General features: G+C 47.7%; 9 non-coding genes across 9 annotated transcripts; all 9 read left to right on the top strand.

Annotated features, from left to right (window-relative positions):
- The first annotated feature begins 48 nt into the window (after positions 1-48).
- On the top strand, positions 49-119 carry TRNAG-CCC (transfer RNA glycine (anticodon CCC)). Its single transcript has one exon. It is a non-coding gene; the product is annotated as a tRNA-Gly (tRNA).
- Positions 120-738: 619 nt separating this feature from the next.
- TRNAG-CCC (transfer RNA glycine (anticodon CCC)) lies at positions 739-809 on the top strand. The gene has a single exon. It is a non-coding gene; the product is annotated as a tRNA-Gly (tRNA).
- An 819-nt stretch (positions 810-1,628) lies between these two features.
- On the top strand, positions 1,629-1,699 carry TRNAG-CCC (transfer RNA glycine (anticodon CCC)). Its single transcript has one exon. It is a non-coding gene; the product is annotated as a tRNA-Gly (tRNA).
- An 820-nt stretch (positions 1,700-2,519) lies between these two features.
- TRNAG-CCC (transfer RNA glycine (anticodon CCC)) lies at positions 2,520-2,590 on the top strand. Its single transcript has one exon. It is a non-coding gene; the product is annotated as a tRNA-Gly (tRNA).
- Positions 2,591-3,209: 619 nt separating this feature from the next.
- TRNAG-CCC (transfer RNA glycine (anticodon CCC)) lies at positions 3,210-3,280 on the top strand. The gene has a single exon. It is a non-coding gene; the product is annotated as a tRNA-Gly (tRNA).
- Positions 3,281-17,343: 14,063 nt separating this feature from the next.
- TRNAG-CCC (transfer RNA glycine (anticodon CCC)) lies at positions 17,344-17,414 on the top strand. Its single transcript has one exon. It is a non-coding gene; the product is annotated as a tRNA-Gly (tRNA).
- An 818-nt stretch (positions 17,415-18,232) lies between these two features.
- TRNAG-ACC (transfer RNA glycine (anticodon ACC)) lies at positions 18,233-18,303 on the top strand. The gene has a single exon. It is a non-coding gene; the product is annotated as a tRNA-Gly (tRNA).
- An 803-nt stretch (positions 18,304-19,106) lies between these two features.
- TRNAG-CCC (transfer RNA glycine (anticodon CCC)) lies at positions 19,107-19,177 on the top strand. Its single transcript has one exon. It is a non-coding gene; the product is annotated as a tRNA-Gly (tRNA).
- An 819-nt stretch (positions 19,178-19,996) lies between these two features.
- On the top strand, positions 19,997-20,067 carry TRNAG-CCC (transfer RNA glycine (anticodon CCC)). Its single transcript has one exon. It is a non-coding gene; the product is annotated as a tRNA-Gly (tRNA).
- Positions 20,068-20,132: the final 65 nt, after the last annotated feature.

Here is a 20,132-nt window from a genome sequence, read left to right as displayed (position 1 = left end):
TCGGAAAGCAGTGGCTGAGGCTTGAGCCATAAGATAAAATGCCCACAAGCGCTAGTAGTGCAGGGGTATCATGCAAGATTCCCATTCTTGCGACCTGGGTTCAAGTCCCGGCTAGCGCAGGATAGCACTTTTATATGTCTTCAGTCAAAAGAAGCAAGGAAATGCATTTCCACTTGATAACATTTCCAAAGTCTTATCTCTTGCAGGTGTAGCTATCATGTGCCACACTTTCCCGAACCTAAAGCAAAAGCTTATGCAGGTTGAACGATTTTTTCCTTCTTAACAATGCACGGTGCCTGCCTGTCCTGCTAATCCTCTGCCTTCCAATACTTCTAGCCATAGACCCTGATCAAACATGCAGATCAGATTTTCTGACTACAGTTGGACTAGATTAGCCACATGTTTCAGGTGCGGGACTCAGAAACTACTGGTGCTAAAAAGATCAGCTTGATGTAAGATAACCTAGATTATTTTTTGTAAAAAATCAATATGTTAGCCTCCGTATCCCTCTCAATTTAGGTTTCCATTAAACCAAACAGAGCCAGGAGCTTCTATGTGACATCTACACTGAATGTACACAGGAAACTACTGTTTTTCTTACTGCACAATTTTCTAAATGAGCTGGATAGGCTACATTTATGTAAGGCTCTTACAAATAGCTTGATTTTTGCTTGATGATGATGAAAGATGTCGGAAAGCAGTGGCTGAGGCTTGAGCCATAAGACAAAATGCTCACAAGCGCTAGTAGTGTAGGGGTATCATGCAAGATTCCCATTCTTGCAACCCGGGTTCGAGTCCCGGCTAGCGCAGGATAGCACTTTTATACGTCTTCAGTCAAAAGAAGCAAGGAAATGCATTTCCACTTGATAACATTTCCAAAGTCTTATCTCTTGCAGGTGTAGCTATCATGTGCCACACTTTCCCGAACCTAAAGCAAAAGCTTATGCAGGTTGAACAATTTTTTCCTTCTAAACAATGCACGGTGCCTGCCTGTCCTGCTAATCCTCTGCCTTCCAATACTTTTAGCCATAGACCCTGATCAAACATGCAGATCAGATTTTCTGACTACAGTTGGACTAGATTAGCCACATGTTCCAGGTGCGGGACTCAGAAACTACTGGTGCTAAAAAGATCAGCTGGATGTAAGATAACCTACATTATTTTTTGTAAAAAATCAATATGTTAGCCTCCGTATCCCTCTCAATTTAGGTTTCCATTAAACCAAACAGAGCCAGGAGCTTCTATGTGACATCTACACTGAATGTACACAGCAAACTACTGTTTTTCTTACTGCACAATTTTCTAAATGAGCTGGATAGGCTACATTTATGTAAGGCTCTTACAAATAGCTTGATCTGTAGAGATAGCTACCTAGAGCGATTCAACGTGGTGAAAATGTTAGCAGCTAAAGTGTAGCAATTGTGAAAATTAAATTAAAATAAGCTTGCATTGCCTTTCCTTTAAGTGATATACTCCAAAAGATGTCTTCAGAAAGTTTTTTGAGAATTTCACCTTGGCCAGCATGCTTAGAAAGATTGGTAGAAAAACAGTGCATTTTTGCTTGATGATGATGAAAGATGTCGGAAAGCAGTGGCTGAGGCTTGAGCCATAAGATAAAATGCCCATAAGCGCTAGTAGTGTAGGGGTATCATGCAAGATTCCCATTCTTGCGACCCGGGTTCGAGTCCCGGCTAGCGCAGGATAGCACTTTTATACGTCTTCAGTCAAAAGAAGCAAGGAAATGCATTTCCACTTGATAACATTTCCAAAGTCTTATCTCTTGCAGGTGTAGCTATCATGTGCCACACTTTCCCGAACCTAAAGCAAAAGCTTATGCAGGTTGAACGATTTTTTCCTTCTAAACAATGCACGGTGCCTGCCTGTCCTGCTAATCCTCTGCCTTCCAATACTTCTAGCCATAGACCCTGATCAAACATGCAGATCAGATTTTCTGACTACAGTTGGACTAGATTAGCCACATGTTTCAGGTGCGGGACTCAGAAACTACTGGTGCTAAAAAGATCAGCTGGATGTAAGATAACCTAGATTATTTTTTGTAAAAAATCAATATGTTAGCCTCCGTATCCCTCTCAATTTAGGTTTCCATTAAACCAAACAGAGCCAGGAGCTTCTATGTGACATCTACACTGAATGTACACAGCAAACTACTGTTTTTCTTACTGCACAATTTTCTAAATGAGCTGGATAGGCTACATTTATGTAAGGCTCTTACAAATAGCTTGATCTGTAGAGATAGCTACCTAGAGCAGATTCAAAGTAGTGAAAATGTTAGCAGCTAAAGTGTAGCAATTGTGAAAATTGAATTAAAATAAGCTTGCATTGCCTTTCCTTTAAGTGATATACTCCAAAAGATGTCTTCAGAAAGTTTTTTGAGAATTTCACCTTGGCCAGCATGCTTAGACAGATTGGTAGAAAAACAGTGCATTTTTGCTTGATGATGATGAAAAATGTCGGAAAGCAGTGGCTGAGGCTTGAGCCATAAGATAAAATGCCCACAAGCGCTAGTAGTGTAGGGGTATCATGCAAGATTCCCATTCTTGCGACCTGGGTTCAAGTCCTGGCTAGCGCAGGATAGCACTTTTATATGTCTTCAGTCAAAAGAAGCAAGGAAATGCATTTCCACTTGATAACATTTCCAAAGTCTTATCTCTTGCAGGTGTAGCTATCATGTGCCACACTTTCCCGAACCTAAAGCAAAAGCTTATGCAGGTTGAACGATTTTTTCCTTCTAAACAATGCACGGTGCCTGCCTGTCCTGCTAATCCTCTGCCTTCCAATACTTCTAGCCATAGACCCTGATCAAACATGCAGATCAGATTTTCTGACTACAGTTGGACTAGATTAGCCACATGTTTCAGGTGCGGGACTCAGAAACTACTGGTGCTAAAAAGATCAGCTTGATGTAAGATAACCTAGATTATTTTTTGTAAAAAATCAATATGTTAGCCTCCGTATCCCTCTCAATTTAGGTTTCCATTAAACCAAACAGAGCCAGGAGCTTCTATGTGACATCTACACTGAATGTACACAGCAAACTACTGTTTTTCTTACTGCACAATTTTCTAAATGAGCTGGATAGGCTACATTTATGTAAGGCTCTTACAAATAGCTTGATTTTTGCTTGATGATGATGAAAGATGTCGGAAAGCAGTGGCTGAGGCTTGAGCCATAAGACAAAATGCTCACAAGCGCTAGTAGTGTAGGGGTATCATGCAAGATTCCCATTCTTGCAACCCGGGTTCGAGTCCCGGCTAGCGCAGGATAGCACTTTTATACGTCTTCAGTCAAAAGAAGCAAGGAAATGCATTTCCACTTGATAACATTTCCAAAGTCTTATCTCTTGCAGGTGTAGCTATCATGTGCCACACTTTCCCGAACCTAAAGCAAAAGCTTATGCAGGTTGAACAATTTTTTCCTTCTAAACAATGCACGGTGCCTGCCTGTCCTGCTAATCCTCTGCCTTCCAATACTTTTAGCCATAGACCCTGATCAAACATGCAGATCAGATTTTCTGACTACAGTTGGACTAGATTAGCCACATGTTCCAGGTGCGGGACTCAGAAACTACTGGGGCTAAAAAGATCAGCTGGATGTAAGATAACCTACATTATTTTTTGTAAAAAATCAATATGTTAGCCTCCGTATCCCTCTCAATTTAGGTTTCCATTAAACCAAACAGAGCCAGGAGCTTCTATGTGACATCTACACTGAATGTACACAGCAAACTACTGTTTTTCTTACTGCACAATTTTCTAAATGAGCTGGATAGGCTACATTTATGTAAGGCTCTTACAAATAGCTTGATCTGTAGCGATAGCTACCTAGTAGAGTTGGGCCGAACCTCCGATTTTAGGTTCGCGAACCGGGTTCGCGAACTTTCGCGGAACGTTCGGTTCGCGTTAAAGTTCGCGAACCGCAATAGACTTCAATGGGGATGCGAACTTTGAAAAAAAAAAAATAATTATGCTGGCCACAAAAGTGATGGAAAAGATGTTTCAAGGGGTCTAACACCTGGAGGGGGGCATGGCGGAGTGGGATACACGCCAAAAGTCCCCGGGAAAAATCTGGATTTGACGCAAAGCAGCGTTTTAAGGGCAGAAATCACATTGAATGCTAAATGACAGGCCTAAAGTGCTTTAAAACATCTTGCATGTGTATACATCAATCAGGTAGTGTAATTAAGGTACTGCTTCACACTGACACACCAAACTCACCGTGTAACGCACCGCAAACAGCTGTTTGTACTAGTGACGGCCGTGCTGGACTGGTGCGCACCATGGCGAGAGTGCAGGTTTTGGTGGCTTTACAGCCCATATGGTCGGCCTGGCTGATGTAGCTGAATGACAGAACAGTGACTGTCCAGCTGATCAAATTTGGTCTGACCACAATGAAGCAACGACCTTATTATCTTTTGTGTGCCCCCCGAGACACTCATCTAGGCGCCGGTCATTGCTTCATTGTGATACGCAAGCCCCTTCACCACGGCAAGGTAATGATCACGAAGGGGAATGGGCGCATGTACATGCCTTTTCTTTTGTTGTTGCAGCTGCCCTCAGTGCAGCCAGAAAAATTAGGCAGTCATGTACACGCACCATAAAAATTATTACAGCGGCCGCTGCTAGCAGCGGCCTAAAAAATTCAGCAATCCGCCTGGAGTCCTCGACCCTGTTGGTGGTGGCGGAGAAGGTAGTGAAGCGGCCTGCAGGCAGACATGCTGTGTGGAGGGACTGGGAGCGACTTAGTCTTTTTGGGGCAGGCCAGGCAGCCAGTCACACGGCGTGCAGGCAGAGATGCTGTGTGTGCGGGGACTGACTTAGTCTTGGGGCGGGCAGCAGCCCTCCGGGATCCATGCCTCATTCATTTTGATAAAGGTGAGGTACTTAACACTTTTGTGACTTAGGCGACTTCTCTTCTCTGTGACAATGCCTCCAGCTGCGCTGAAGGTCCTTTCTGAGAGGACGCTTGCGGCAGGGCAGGAGAGAAGTTGGATGGCAAATTGGGACAGCTCTGGCCACAGGTCAAGCCTGCGCACCCAGTAGTTCAAGGGTTCCTCATCGCTGTTCACAGCAGTGTCTACATCCACACTTAAGGCCAGGTAGTCGGCTACCTGCCGGTCGAGGCGTTGGTGGAGGGTGGATCCGGAAGGGCTACGGCGAGGCGTTGGACTAAAGAACGTCCGCATGTCCGACATCACCATGAGATCGCTGGAGCGTCCTGTCTTTGACACGGGAGGAGGATTAGTGGCAGTGGTACCTTGCTGGCGTTGTGCTGTCACATCACCCTTAAAGGCATTGTAAAGCATAGTTGACAGCTGGTTCTGCATGTGCTGCATCCTTTCCACCTTCCGGTGAGTTGGTAACAGGTCCGCCACTTTGTGCCTGTACCGAGGGTCTAGTAGTGTGGCCACCCAGTACAGCTCATTCCCCTTGAGGTTTTTTATACGGGGGTCCCTCAACAGGCAGGACAGCATAAAAGACGACATCTGCACAAAGTCGGATCCAGTACCCTCCATCTCCTCTTGCTCTTCCTCAGTGACGTCAGGTAAGTCAACCTCCTCCCCCCAGCCGCGAACAATACCACGGGAAGGTTGAGCAGCACAAGCCCCCTGCGACACCTGCTGCGGTTGTTCTCCTGCCGCTGTCCCCTCCTCCTCCTCCTCCTCCTCCCCCAAAGAAACACCTTGCTCATCATCCTCTGAGTCTGACTCGTCTTCTGCACACGACCTCTCTTCTTCCTCCTCCTCCCCCCTCTGTGCTGCCGCAGGTGTTGAGGAAACAGCTGGGTCTGATGAAAATTGGTCCCATGCCTGTTCCTGCCGTAACGGTTCCTGGTCACGCTCATTCGCAGCTTCATCCGCCACTCTACGCACAGCACGCTCCAAGAAGTACGCGTAGGGAATTAAGTCGCTGATGGTGCCCTCACTGCGGCTCACCAGGTTGGTCACCTCCTCAAACGGCCGCATGAGCCTGCATGCATTTTTCATCAGTGTCCAGTTGTCGGGCCAGAACATCCCCATCTTCCCAGACTGTTTCGTTCTACTCCAGTTGTAGAGGTACTGGGTGACGGCTTTCTTCTGTTCTAGCAGGCGGGAGAACATGAGCAGGGTCGAGTTCCAGCGAGTGGGGCTATCGCAAATGAGGCGTCTCACCGGCATGTTGTTTTTACGCTGAATTTCTGCAAATCGTGCCATGGCTGTGTAAGAGCGCCTCAAATGCCCACAGAACTTCCTGGCCTGCTTCAGGACATCCGCTAAGCCAGGGTACTTTGCCACAAATCTTTGAACCACTAGATTCATGACATGTGCCATGCAGGGTATGTGTGTCAGCTTCCCCATATGCAAAGCGGCAAGCAGATTGCTGCCGTTGTCGCACACCACGTTGCCTATCTCCAGGTGGTGCGGGGTCAGCCACTCATCCACCTGTTTCTTAAGAGCAGCCAGGAGAGCTGCTCCAGTGTGACTCTCCGCTTTGAGACAAGCCATGTCTAAGATGGCGTGACACCGTCGTACCTGGCATGCAGCATAGGCCCTGCGGAGCTGGGGCTGTGTAGCTGGAGAGGAGAACTGCCACTCAGCCAAGGAGGAGGAGGAGGACAGCGAAGAGCATGTAGCAGGAGGAGAGGAGGTGGCAGGAGGCCTGCCTGCAAGCCGTGGAGGTGTCACAATTTGGTCCGCCGCTTTCTGCTTGCCATCGTTCACCACCAGGTTCACCCAATGGGCTGTGTAGGTAATGTAGCGGCCCTGCCCGTGCTTGGCAGACCAGCCATCCGTGGTCAGGTGTACCCTTGACCCAACGCTCTTCGCAAGAGATGACACCACTTGCCTCTCAACTTCACGGTGCAGTTGGGGTATGGCCTTTCTCGAAAAATAAGTGCGGCCTGGCATCTTCCACTGCGGTGTTCCGATGGCCACAAATTTACGGAAGGCCTCAGAGTCCACCAGCCGGTATGGTAACAGCTGGCGAGCTAACAGTTCCGCCACGCCAGCTGTCAGACGCCGGGCAAGGGGGTGACTGGCCAAAAGTGGCTTCTTCCGCTCAAACATTTCCTTCACGGACACCTGACTGCTGCTGTGGGCAGAGGAGCAGGAACCGCTCAAGGGCAGAGGCGGAGTGGAGGAGGGTGCCTGTGAAGGTGCAAGGGAGAAAGCGGCAGAAGCAGATGATGCACCTGAAGGAGGAAGAGGAGAAGGAGGGTGACTTTTCTTTTGTGTGCTGCTGCTGCTTTTGCTCAGGTGGCCATCCCATTGCTGTTTGTGCCTTTTCTCCAGGTGCCTTCGTAAGGCACTTGTCCCTACGTGAGTGTTGGCCTTTCCACGGCTCAATTTTTGTTGGCAGAGCGAACAGATGGCTTTGGTCCGATCTGAGGCACACACATTAAAAAATTTCCACACCGCTGAGCCACCCTGGGATGTGGGCACTATGGGGACCTCAGCAGCTGATGCTGAAGGGCAAGTTGGCTGGCTGTACATAGGTGGCGATACATGGTGCCGGACTCTGCCACCAGCTGTTTCTGACGAAGAGCTGCCCCAGCTTCTTTCAGCAACTTCTCTCCTCCTACTACTCTCTGACTCCCCCTCTGAACTGTCCCCCTCTTCATCTCCTCTATTGGGAACATACAGAGGATCCCTATTACCGTCATCATCGTAGTCATCCTGCCCAGCTTCGCTTGCCTCAGACAAATCCAAACTTGCACCATCAGTAGGTCCTTCATCCTCCTGACACGTTACATCCATAGTGTTGCCGCGTAACTCAGACATATTAGCTGGTGAAAATTCATCTGGCTGTAACAACAATGGCTGTGCATCAGTGATTTCAACACTAAATAATTCTTGCGAAGTGTCAAATGCAGCGGAAGTGGTGCTAGTAGTAGCGCTGGTGGTTGAGCAAGATGAGGTGTTCTGTGTCGCTAAATACTCAACCACGTCCTGACAATCTTGGGAGGTGATGGGACGTGCCTTCTTCCGAGCACTGTACTGTGGGCCAGGTCCACACGAAATTACATTTACACGACCTCGCGCAGACCTGCCGGGTGGCCTTCCTCTGCCTCTGCCACTACCTCTTCCTCTTCCTCTACCTGTTTTGTCCATATTGGGTATGCACGGAGTGGTATATCACACTGCGTGCACTCACGTAGGTAGGTGGGTTCACTTAACTGCACAGGTATGCGCACTGATGCGGTGGGTTCACTGAACAGAACAGGTATACAGTGGCGGGTTCACAGAACAGGTATGCAGTGGCAGGATCACTGAACACAATAGGTATGCAGTGGCGTGTTCACTAAACAGGTATACAGTGGCGGGTCCACTGAACAGAACAGGTATACAGTGGCGGGTTCACAGAACAGGTATACAGTGGCGGGTCCACTGAACAGAACAGGTATACAGTGGCGGGTCCACTGAACAGAACAGGTATACAGTGGCGGGTCCACTGAACAGAACAGGTATACAGTGGCGGGTCCACTGAACAGAACAGGTATACAGTGGCGGGTTCACAGAACAGGTATACAGTGGCGGGTCCACTGAACAGAACAGGTATACAGTGGCGGGTTCACAGAACAGGTATGCAGTGGCAGGATCACTGAACACAATAGGTATGCAGTGGCGTGTTCACTAAACAGGTATACAGTGGCGGGTCCACTGAACAGAACAGGTATACAGTGGCGGGTCCACTGAACAGAACAGGTATACAGTGGCGGGTCCACTGAACAGAACAGGTATACAGTGGCGGGTCCACTGAACAGAACAGGTATACAGTGGCGGGTCCACTGAACAGAACAGGTATACAGTGGCGGGTTGTGATGATTTGCTCAGCTGCCTGTGCAGACAGGCAGCCCTTTGACCATTGTGTAAGTTTGCATGCTGCAGGACTCTGGAAAGAAGAGTTTCTGTCAGTTTTGCAGCTTGTGCTTGCAGAGGAATTTGCATACGTTGTCATGCAAATTGCCTGGCCACATTCATTGGAGGCGTGTACTATAAGTACTATGTCTTTCCCACAATGCTTGGCTGGTCATTTCCCTTCCATGCTCAGTTCCTGATGGACACTGCTGGAGTGTCAGCCATTGCTATCTAGTATAGTTAATTCCTGGGGATTGCTTTAGGCTCCCCTTCTAGCCCAGTCAGGTTGTATTATCTGTATTGCCTGTTCTGTCTTGTCTTGCCTGTTTGCCATTGTCCTGTCCCTATGGTGGTTGACAGGAAATGGTTCTGAACTATGTTCTTGGAGTATAGCTGGTGCAGCGGTTGCTGCCAGCTATCTCTTCTGTTCTGTTTCCTGGGATCGCGCTAGCTACTTTGTGCTAGCGCTGGGGATCCTTCTGTTCTGTTTCCTGGGATCGCGCTAGCTACTTTGTGCGAGCGCTGGGGATCCTTCTGTTCTGTCTTGTCGGTCGCGATTGCGCTGTCACCAACGGCGGTTGATAGCGAATCGTTCTGTCTTGCTGAGATCGCACTAGCCGCTAGCGTTAGCGGCTGTGGATCTTTCTGATCTGTGTTCCTGCTTGGATCACACTTGCTCTGGCGGAAGAGCGGTGGATCCTTCCTGCCTAGTTCTTGTTTTTCGTGTGTCTGTCTTGTCCGCTGCGCTTGCTACAGGCTCGGTGAGGTAACCGTTAAGCAAGCGCTCGCGTCCCCTGTTTCATGTTTGTCTGTTTATGGTTAGTTAGGCGTGCTTGTCTCTATTGTGCTTATCACGTGGAGATCGCGCATAACCGCGTGCACTGTTGCGAATGAGTGCGGTGTTCGCGGTTAGCTAGCGGTTGTTATTTTCCGTATCTCCTTATTGTATTTGCTGTGCCTTTGCTACCCTCGTATTCTATTCTTTTCTGCCTTGTGTCACGTCTCGCGATCGCACCTCTCGCGATCGCGTTCCTATTTCGTATCTGCTGTTGTGTGTGTGCGCGGTCGCGGGGTGGCGACTGGATTGGCGCACACACATACAACCTATCCCTTTTGCTCAATCTCATTCGCAATCGCCTCTCTTGCGATTGCGTTCTGCGCTTCGTACAATTCCTGTCTGGCACTTGTGGAGGTACAGAGGATTGGTTCCTCTGCACTCCCCAGCGCCATCTGCCGACAGGAATTTCCCTCTACAGGTGCGTAGCACCTTTTGCTGGGTTCCTGCAAATTATACGCTTGTGGAGGATCTCCGCCGTGTCAGCGCACGCGTTGTGCGCTGATCACGGGGAAAGTTCCACAATCGTGACAGAATGACCAGCCCAACCCAAAACCCCAGTGTAGACGGAATTTCCGATTTGTACGATTTTGTCGAATATGGCTCTTGTACCTTTAAGAGATTTAAAAAACTTGAACCTGAATCAGCAGACGAATTTTTGTCTGAGTGTACGAAACTGTTAGCGAACCCTGAATTCCAATGCACCCCAGTGTCTACCTGGGCCCCCCAAATGGTCTACATTCTGTTGGGGGGCGAAATGTCAATGTGGGGTTATGATGTGTTAGATCATACCACCCTGAGTCAAAGACCCCTGGAATTCTTTGCCTTTTTAATTCACAATTGGCTGAGATTACCTCAATTACCATACCCCCTTAATGAGTTGTTGTCAGCAGCTCAATCAGCTGTTCCATCTACTCTTTCATCCATAAAGCAGCCATCCAAAGCCTCTAAGTCTAAACGTAAAAGATCTAGGAAGGCTTCCCAGCGGAAAGATCCGTTTCCCATGGCAACCACAGATAGAGAGGTTATTTCTGTCAAGTCTGAAATGGGCAAAACCATGCAGTATGATAATGATGTTTATAATGCATCTGCTGATCAGTTTCCAGGTTTTCTGCCCCAATCCAAAGCTTATGTGGATCCTGCTATAGGTAGGATCGCACACTACATTAAAGCAGTTAAAAAATCTGTTCTTGTTCCTGAACTCCACCCCTATGGAGATTATTTGGATACTGGCCTGTTTGAACCCCCATTTGCTTCCTGGGATGTTGGGGCCTTGCTGGAGGAATTCGATTTTGATTGGAAAGCCTTTTGCGATTTTTACATCGCAAAAAGCGAAGATGTCTTGAATGCTTGTCTTGACTCTATGTACCTTCTGATTGATTCCGATGAATGTGACAAGGATGATGTGGATCTGGTGATCTATGTATGGCAAACGATTTTGGATGAGTTGCACACACACCAACCAATTGATTCCAATAAAGAGACATCGTTGTCGGATGATTGTTCCTGCCTTTCTGGGGTAAAGCATGTGAGTCTTGACTTTGTGCAATCTGAAATGAATGAGTGTGCCGCTGTGGTTGATTCCTGTGCGAATCCTGAAGGATTCGCTCCTGACAGTGTGCAGTTTGAATCTGTGCGATCTGATGCCTGTTTCTCGGATGTTCCTGCAGATTGTGATCGGCATGAGTCTGCCGGTTTCCTCAAGGATGTGTGGGATCCTTTGTCATTTAGAAACAGATCTTTGAGATCTTCCATCTGTGACCCTGCTATGGGGAAAGTTTCTCGACTGTGCAGCGTCAAAAGTAAAATTAATATGCCTAATAAAGCTTGTCCTGTTGATGTCACTATTTCTTCTGCAGATGAGTCTCTGTCTCACCCTGTTCACACCTGTAAGGGCCCGTTGCCTGGGGACAGTTGCTCCAGCGTTTCGGTCCTAGATGCCTTGCAGTCTGCTCCGCAGATCGCGGAGGTTTGCGCTATAGAAGCGTCAGTTTCACAACCTAAAGTGAATTTTGATTCGCAGGTTTTGCGTTCTGATTCCTCGGATTCGACATTGTTAGCCGAATCTAAGAGTGAGACAGTGCTTCGGTTTTGCGAATCTGATGCTGAACCCTCTTTGCCTTATTCAGAGACGCTTTCTCTGAACCTGCCCTGTACCATGAATAACAATATGATGTCCAATCACACTGACATTTGTGAGTCCCTTTCTTGCTCTGAGGGAAGTTTTGACTCTCCACCCTGTACTCTGGATGAGTCAACATTGACTTGTCTAATATCTCCTGCCCTGCCCCTAGAGGCTCGTCTAGGTATTGCTGCTATTTTTACTTGTTTTTCTGCAGTTTTGGAGTTACAAGCTAGTTTGACTGCCACACAGAATTCTGGGTACAGTGAGAATGAAGTTAGGGAGTCAGTGTGTGTTCCAGTAAATATACCTGTACATTCCCCTCATGATGATGAGATCCAGTCTCAGGTTATGGTGGAACCATTCCTGGGACATCTGCCCTGTCCACAAAATAAAGTTCCAGTTTTGCCCTGTAACATGGATAGTTCAGAATCCTTTTTAGAAAACTTGAAAAATGATGCTCCTGAGGTCTTGTTGGATGTTCTGGAGGTCTCCGAGTTCCTCCCAAAGGGTGCAGAACTTGTAGGAGATGTCTCCTGCCCCCCAAGTTCTTCTGAGGGGTTACCCTCTTCCGTAGGCATTGCTGCCTTGCTGACTACCTTTGCAGCTCTGGTGGAGCTTCACTCATATGTAGTCAATGATGATATTGCAGTCACAGAAATTTCTGAATTTGAGCCCGAGTCTTCTTTTGAAAGTCCAGTGTTTGAGACCATTGCTCGTGATGATTCTCTGCCCGGTCCTGGTTTTGGTTTCCTCGTGTCGGACTCTGAGGTTGGCAGTTCCCCGACATGTCCTGAGGTTTCTCCTGTGCTGGTGTACCCCAGTGTGCTCTGTGACCCAGAAAGCCCAAGTGTGCCTCGGTTACCAGCGTACTCAGATGCTTCCTCGGTGGAGACATGCTCTGATATGGCCTGCCTGCTTGCATGCCCAGAAGTGGTCCCTGAAAGTCTTGATCTTGATGGGGGTCCTCGTAATTCTGAATCCGGAATTGTCATTGGTTCCATGGGGGTTCTTGGTAATTCTCCATGTGAGCCTGGTGATTGTTCTGCCCTCTTGGGATCTCTGTGGAGCTTCAAAAGGTTCTGGGAGATTCCGGGGGAAATTTTGCTTGGTACCCTGGATAAGATCAACGGTGGCTTTTGTGTTGTAAGGGACACTTCGAACAGGTATTGTGGCAGGTTTGGTATTTTCGGACGCTCCGTGGAAGGTGGTGGGTATTGTCTGGAGGGTGTCGATGGCTTCTTCTCTGGCGTTCACAGTCCTGATGGGTGTTATACTGAGACTGGTAGTACTGATGGGCATGTTTCGGTGGCTTCTGTTTCCGATGAGGTCGGTTTCGGGTGGACTGACTCTGGAATTGGACCTTGTCGGGCTGCCCCGACCTTCATGAGTCTTCAGTTTGAGTCTGTTGCTAATAGCAGTTTTGGGGGTCGTCTGGAATTCGACCCTGGAGGGGGGGGGGGTACTGTGATGATTTGCTCAGCTGCCTGTGCAGACAGGCAGCCCTTTGACCATTGTGTAAGTTTGCATGCTGCAGGACTCTGGAAAGAAGAGTTTCTGTCAGTTTTGCAGCTTGTGCTTGCAGAGGAATTTGCATACGTTGTCATGCAAATTGCCTGGCCACATTCATTGGAGGCGTGTACTATAAGTACTATGTCTTTCCCACAATGCTTGGCTGGTCATTTCCCTTCCATGCTCAGTTCCTGATGGACACTGCTGGAGTGTCAGCCATTGCTATCTAGTATAGTTAATTCCTGGGGATTGCTTTAGGCTCCCCTTCTAGCCCAGTCAGGTTGTATTATCTGTATTGCCTGTTCTGTCTTGTCTTGCCTGTTTGCCATTGTCCTGTCCCTATGGTGGTTGACAGGAAATGGTTCTGAACTATGTTCTTGGAGTATAGCTGGTGCAGCGGTTGCTGCCAGCTATCTCTTCTGTTCTGTTTCCTGGGATCGCGCTAGCTACTTTGTGCTAGCGCTGGGGATCCTTCTGTTCTGTTTCCTGGGATCGCGCTAGCTACTTTGTGCGAGCGCTGGGGATCCTTCTGTTCTGTCTTGTCGGTCGCGATTGCGCTGTCACCAACGGCGGTTGATAGCGAATCGTTCTGTCTTGCTGAGATCGCACTAGCCGCTAGCGTTAGCGGCTGTGGATCTTTCTGATCTGTGTTCCTGCTTGGATCACACTTGCTCTGGCGGAAGAGCGGTGGATCCTTCCTGCCTAGTTCTTGTTTTTCGTGTGTCTGTCTTGTCCGCTGCGCTTGCTACAGGCTCGGTGAGGTAACCGTTAAGCAAGCGCTCGCGTCCCCTGTTTCATGTTTGTCTGTTTATGGTTAGTTAGGCGTGCTTGTCTCTATTGTGCTTATCACGTGGAGATCGCGCATAACCGCGTGCACTGTTGCGAATGAGTGCGGTGTTCGCGGTTAGCTAGCGGTTGTTATTTTCCGTATCTCCTTATTGTATTTGCTGTGCCTTTGCTACCCTCGTATTCTATTCTTTTCTGCCTTGTGTCACGTCTCGCGATCGCACCTCTCGCGATCGCGTTCCTATTTCGTATCTGCTGTTGTGTGTGTGCGCGGACGCGGGGTGGCGACTGGATTGGCGCACACACATACAACCTATCCCTTTTGCTCAATCTCATTCGCAATCGCCTCTCTTGCGATTGCGTTCTGCGCTTCGTACAATTCCTGTCTGGCACTTGTGGAGGTACAGAGGATTGGTTCCTCTGCACTCCCCAGCGCCATCTGCCGACAGGAATTTCCCTCTACAGGTGCGTAGCACCTTTTGCTGGGTTCCTGCAAATTATACGCTTGTGGAGGATCTCCGCCGTGTCAGCGCACGCGTTGTGCGCTGATCACGGGGAAAGTTCCACAATCGTGACACGGGTCCACAGAACAGGTATGCAGTGGCAGGATCACTGAACACAATAGGTATGCAGTGGCGTGTTCACTAAACAGGTATACAGTGGCGGGTCCACTGAACAGAGCAGGTATACAGTGGCGGGTCCACTGAACAGAACAGGTATACAGTGGCGGGTCCACAGAACAGGTATGCAGTGGCAGGATCACTGAACACAATAGGTATGCAGTGGCGTGTTCACTAAACAGGTATACAGTGGTGGGTCCACTGAACAGAACAGGTATACAGTGGCGGGTTCACAGAACAGGTATACAGTGGCGGGTCCACTGAACAGAACAGGTATACAGTGGCGGGTCCACTGAACAGAACAGGTATACAGTGGCGGGTCCACTGAACAGAACAGGTATACAGTGGCGGGTCCACTGAACAGAACAGGTATACAGTGGCGGGTCCACAGAACAGGTATGCAGTGGCAGGATCACTGAACACAATAGGTATGCAGTGGCGTGTTCACTAAACAGGTATACAGTGGCGGGTCCACTGAACAGAACAGGTATACAGTGGCGGGTTCACAGAACAGGTATACAGTGGCGGGTCCACTGAACAGAACAGGTATACAGTGGCGGGTCCACTGAACAGAACAGGTATACAGTGGCGGGTCCACTGAACAGAACAGGTATACAGTGGCGGGTCCACTGAACAGAACAGGTATACAGTGGCGGGTCCACTGAACAGAACAGGTATACAGTGGCGGGTCCACAGAACAGGTATGCAGTGGCAGGATCACTGAACACAATAGGTATGCAGTGGCGTGTTCACTAAACAGGTATACAGTGGCGGGTCCACTGAACAGAACAGGTATACAGTGGCGGGTCCACTGAACAGAACAGGTATACAGTGGCGGGTCCACAGAACAGGTATGCAGTGGCAGGATCACTGAACACAATAGGTATGCAGTGGCGTGTTCACTAAACAGGTATACAGTGGCGGGTCCACTGAACAGAACAGGTATACAGTGGCGGGTTCACAGAACAGGTATACAGTGGCGGGTCCACTGAACAGAACAGGTATACAGTGGCGGGTCCACTGAACAGAACAGGTATACAGTGGCGGGTCCACTGAACAGAACAGGTATACAGTGGCGGGTCCACTGAACAGAACAGGTATACAGTGGCGGGTCCACAGAACAGGTATGCAGTGGCAGGATCACTGAACACAATAGGTATGCAGTGGCGTGTTCACTAAACAGGTATACAGTGGCGGGTCCACTGAACAGAACAGGTATACAGTGGCGGGTTCACAGAACAGGTATACAGTGGCGGGTCCACTGAACAGAACAGGTATACAGTGGTGGGTCCACTGAACAGAACAGGTATACAGTGGCGGGTCCACTGAACAGAACAGGTATACAGTGGCGGGTCCACTGAACAGAACAGGTATACAGTGGCGGGTCCACTGAACAGAACAGGTATACAGTGGCGGGTTCACAGAACAGGTATACAGTGGCGGGTCCACTGAACAGAACAGGTATACAGTGGCGGGTTCACAGAACAGGTATGCAGTGGCAGGATCACTGAACAGGTATGCAGTGGCAGGATCACTGAACAGGTATGGAGTGGCAGGATCACAGTACAGGTATGCAGTGGGCTGAGGGCTCACTGAACAGAACAGGTATGCAGTGGCAGGATCACTGAACAGGTATGGAGTGGCAGGATCACAGTACAGGTATGCAGTGGGCTGAGGGCTCACTGAACAGAGCAGGTATGCAGTGGCAGGATCACTGAACAGGTATGCAGTGGCAGGATCACTGAACAGGTATGCAGTGGCAGGATCACAGTACAGGTATGCAGTGGGCTGAGGGCTCACTGAACAGAACAGGTATGCAGTGGCAGGATCACTGAACAGGTATGGAGTGGCAGGATCACAGTACAGGTATGCAGTGGGCTGAGGGCTCACTGAACAGAACAGGTATGCAGTGGCAGGATCACTGAACAGGTATGCAGTGGCAGGATCACTGAACAGGTATGCAGTGGCAGGATCACAGTACAGGTATGCAGTGGGCTGAGGGCTCACTGAACAGAACAGGTATGCAGCCAGGAAGAAGTTAAGCCTAACTAATCTTTCCCTATATGAGAGACTGCAGCAGCTCGCCCTACTCTCACTAATGCAGGCACACGAGTGGCCGTAATGGCCGCCGCTGCCTGCCTTATATAAGGGGGGGTGGGGCTCCAGGGGCTAGTGTAGCCTAATTGGCTACACTGGGCCTGCTGACTGTGATGTAGAGGGTCAAAGTTGACCCTCAGTGCATTATGGGGCGAACCGAACTTCTTCCGCAAAAGGTTCGCGTGCGGTAACCGCACGCGAACCACCTACGTTCGCGCGAACCACGTTCGCCGGCGAACCGTTCGGCCCAACTCTACTACCTAGAGCGATTCAACGTGGTGAAAATGTTAGCAGCTAAAGTGTAGCAATTGTGAAAATTAAATTAAAATAAGCTTGCATTGCCTTTCCTTTAAGTGATATACTCCAAAAGATGTCTTCAGAAAGTTTTTTGAGAATTTCACCTTGGCCAGCATGCTTAGAAAGATTGGTAGAAAAACAGTGCATTTTTGCTTGATGATGATGAAAGATGTCGGAAAGCAGTGGCTGAGGCTTGAGCCATAAGATAAAATGCCCATAAGCGCTAGTAGTGTAGGGGTATCATGCAAGATTCCCATTCTTGCGACCCGGGTTCGAGTCCCGGCTAGCGCAGGATAGCACTTTTATACGTCTTCAGTCAAAAGAAGCAAGGAAATGCATTTCCACTTGATAACATTTCCAAAGTCTTATCTCTTGCAGGTGTAGCTATCATGTGCCACACTTTCCCGAACCTAAAGCAAAAGCTTATGCAGGTTGAATGATTTTTTCCTTCTAAACAATGCACGGTGCCTGCCTGTCCTGCTAATCCTCTGCCTTCCAATACTTTTAGCCATAGACCCTGATCAAACATGCAGATCAGATTTTCTGACTAAAGTTGGACTAGATTACCCACATGTTTCAGGTGCGGGACTCAGAAACTACTGGTGCTAAAAAGATCAGATGGATGGAAGAGAACCTACATTATTTTTTGTAAAAATTTAATATGTTAGCCTCCGTATCCCTCTCAATTTAGGTTTCCATTAAACCAAACAGAGCCAGGAGCTTCTATGTGACATCTACACTGAATGTACACAGCAAACTACTGTTTTTCTTACTGCACAATTTTCTAAATGAGCTGGATAGGCTACATTTATGTAAGGCTCTTACAAATAGCTTGATCTGTAGAGATAGCTACCGAGAGCGATTCCACATGGTGAAAATGTTAGCAGCTAAAGTGTAGCAATTGTGAAAATTAAATTAAAATAAGCTTGCATTGCCTTTCCTTTAAGTGATATACTCCAAAAGACGTCTTCAGAAAGTTTTTTGAGAATTGCACCTTGGCCAGCATGCTTAGAAAGATTGGTAGAAAAACAGTGCATTTTTGCTTGATGATGATGAAAGATGTCGGAAAGCAGTGGCTGAGGCTTGAGCCATAAGACAAATGCTTACAAGCGCTAGTAGTGTAGGGGTATCATGCAAGATTACCATTCTTGCGACCTGGGTTCGAGTCCCGGCTAGCGCAGGATAGCACTTTTATACGTCTTCAGTCAAAAGAAGCAAGGAAATGCATTTCCAAAGTCTTATCTCTTGCAGGTGTAGCTATCATGTGCCACACTTTCCCGAACCTAAAGCAAAAGCTTATGCAGGTTGAACGATTTTTTCCTTCTAAACAATGCACGGTGCCTGCCTGTCCTGCTAATCCTCTGCCTTCCAATACTTTTAGCCATAGACCCTGATCAAACATGCAGATCAGATTTTCTGACTACAGTTGGACTAGATTAGCCACATGTTCCAGGTGCGGGACTCAGAAACTACTGGTGCTAAAAAGATCAGCTGGATGTAAGATAACCTACATTATTTTTTGTAAAAAATCAATATGTTAGCCTCCGTATCCCTCTCAATTTAGGTTTCCATTAAACCAAACAGAGCCAGGAGCTTCTATGTGACATCTACACTGAATGTACACAGCAAACTACTGTTTTTCTTACTGCACAATTTTCTAAATGAGCTGGATAGGCTACATTTATGTAAGGCTCTTACAAATAGCTTGATCTGTAGAGATAGCTACCTAGAGCGATTCAACGTGGTGAAAATGTTAGCAGCTAAAGTGTAGCAATTGTGAAAATTAAATTAAAATAAGCTTGCATTGCCTTTCCTTTAAGTGATATACTCCAAAAGATGTCTTCAGAAAGTTTTTTGAGAATTTCACCTTGGCCAGCATGCTTAGAAAGATTGGTAGAAAAACAGTGCATTTTTGCTTGATGATGATGAAAGATGTCGGAAAGCAGTGGCTGAGGCTTGAGCCATAAGATAAAATGCCCATAAGCGCTAGTAGTGTAGGGGTATCATGCAAGATTCCCATTCTTGCGACCCGGGTTCGAGTCCCGGCTAGCGCAGGATAGCACTTTTATACGTCTTCAGTCAAAAGAAGCAAGGAAATGCATTTCCACTTGATAACATTTCCAAAGTCTTATCTCTTGCAGGTGTAGCTATCATGTGCCACACTTTCCCGAACCTAAAGCAAAAGCTTATGCAGGTTGAATGATTTTTTCCTTCTAAACAATGCACGGTGCCTGCCTGTCCTGCTAATCCTCTGCCTTCCAATACTTTTAGCCATAGACCCTGATCAAACATGCAGATCAGATTTTCTGACTACAGTTGGACTAGATTAGCCACATGTTTCAGGTGCGGGACTCAGAAACTACTGGTGCTAAAAAGATCAGCTGCATGGAAGATAACCTACATTATTTTTTGTAAAAAATTAATATGTTAGCCTCCGTATCCCTCTCAATTTAGGTTTCCATTAAACCAAACAGAGCCAGGAGCTTCTATGTGACATCTACACTGAATGTACACAGCAAACTACTGTTTTTCTTACTGCACAATTTTCTAAATGAGCTGGATAGGCTACATTTATGTAAGGCTCTTACAAATAGCTTGATCTGTAGAGATAGCTACCTAGAGCGATTCAACATGGTGAAAATGTTAGCAGCTAAAGTGTAGCAATTGTGAAAATTAAATTAAAATAAGCTTGCATTGCCTTTCCTTTAAGTGATATACTCCAAAAGACGTCTTCAGAAAGTTTTTTGAGAATTGCACCTTGGCCAGCATGCTTAGAAAGATTGGTAGAAAAACAGTGCATTTTTGCTTGATGATGATGAAAGATGTCGGAAAGCAGTGGCTGAGGCTTGAGCCATAAAATAAAATGCCCATAAGCGCTAGTAGTGTAGGGGTATCATGCAAGATTCCCATTCTTGCGACCCGGGTTCGAGTCCCGGCTAGCGCAGGATAGCACTTTTATACGTCTTCAGTCAAAAGAAGCAAGGAAATGCATGTCCACTTGATAACAGT

This window comes from Hyperolius riggenbachi, chromosome 10 (genome assembly GCF_040937935.1).
Source record: "Hyperolius riggenbachi isolate aHypRig1 chromosome 10, aHypRig1.pri, whole genome shotgun sequence".
NCBI lineage: Eukaryota > Metazoa > Chordata > Amphibia > Anura > Hyperoliidae > Hyperolius > Hyperolius riggenbachi.
The sequence above is the reverse complement of the archived record's forward strand: the minus strand, read 5'-3'. Positions and strand labels throughout refer to the sequence as shown.